Below are 1,474 nucleotides of genomic sequence, written 5' to 3' on the forward strand. Positions count from 1 at the left end.
AAGGGGAAAGGAGCAGACTAGAAGAGATGGAAGCCAGAACTAGAGAGCTGGAAGACAAATCTCTCAATACTGCCAAGATAGAACAGCAAACAGCTAAAAGGATAAAACATTCTGAAGACAATCTATGATACATGCTGGATAACATGAAGAGGAACAATGTAAGAATTATTGGCGTCCTGAAACAAGAAGAATCAAAGAAGTCCACAAAGGAAATAGTTGAAGAGCTTCTGGAAGAAAACTTCCCTAGCATCCTGAAAGACGAGAAGATAAACATTCAAGAAGCCCAGCGTACCCCAGGAACGATAGATCCCAAAAGAAAGCCTCCAAGACATATAATAATCAAGCTCTCCAAAACTAAAGACAAGGAAAGAATACTAAAAGCACCCAGGGAGAAGAGAAACATAACCTATAAAGCCAAACAAATTAGATTAAATGCTGACTAATCAGAACAAACCATGCAGGCAAGAAGGCAATGGGGAGACATATACAAAACCCTGCAAGAAAAAAACTGTCAACCAACAATCATCTATCCAGCAAAACTATCAATCAAATATGATGGTGCAATCAAAACATTCCAGGATAAACAGAATCTGAGGGAATTTATCAAAACCAACCCAGCACTTCAAAACATCCTAAAGGGAGTTCTGTGGAAAGAGAACCAACAAGAACAGACGACAAACAGAGATTGACAAGTATGGCAATACCACCTGGAACACAGTCAACAGAAAACAGAGACCAGAATGGAACGAGACTACAACAACAAACTCAAGAAAGCCCAGAGATCAACTGAAGGACATAAACATATCAATGTCAAAGAAGGGACAAAGGTGACAACAGAAGCCCAGGTGGTAGAGATACCAGGTAACTCACAACTTACAATGGAGTATCCTAAATGCAGAGAAAAGCTAGTAGACTACAAGGTAACCCCAAAGAAAGTTAACACCCCACAACATATCATGAAAACGAATTCCCAAACAGAACAATGGAACAAAGAAACTATGAAGAAACCGACCAGAATCAGCTCAAAAAATACAAACCCAATACAAGAAGGAAAGCAGAACCAAAGAACAAACAACATCACCAAAAAAGTAACATGACAGTGATCAACACATACTTATCGATAATTACATTGAACGTCAATGGATTGAAAGCACCAGTGAAGAGACAAAGAGTGGCAGAATGGATAAAAAAAAAAGCAAGATCCATCAATATGCTGCTTGCAAGAGTCACACCTTACACACAAGGACAAAAACAGACTGAGAAACAAAGGGTGGAAAAAAATTTACCAAGCCAACTCCAGCAATAAACAAGCAGGAGTGGCCATACTAATCTCCGACAAAGTAGACTTTAAGGTAAAAACCAGCATAAGAGACAAAGAAGGACACTATCTCATGATCAAAGGGTCAACTGAGCAAGATGACATAATCATAGTAAATATATACGCTCCAAACAAAAGAGCACCAAGATACATGAA

The sequence above is a fragment of the Chrysochloris asiatica genome, unplaced genomic scaffold (genome assembly GCF_000296735.1).
Source record: "Chrysochloris asiatica unplaced genomic scaffold, ChrAsi1.0 scaffold00071, whole genome shotgun sequence".
Taxonomy (NCBI): Eukaryota; Metazoa; Chordata; class Mammalia; order Afrosoricida; family Chrysochloridae; genus Chrysochloris; species Chrysochloris asiatica.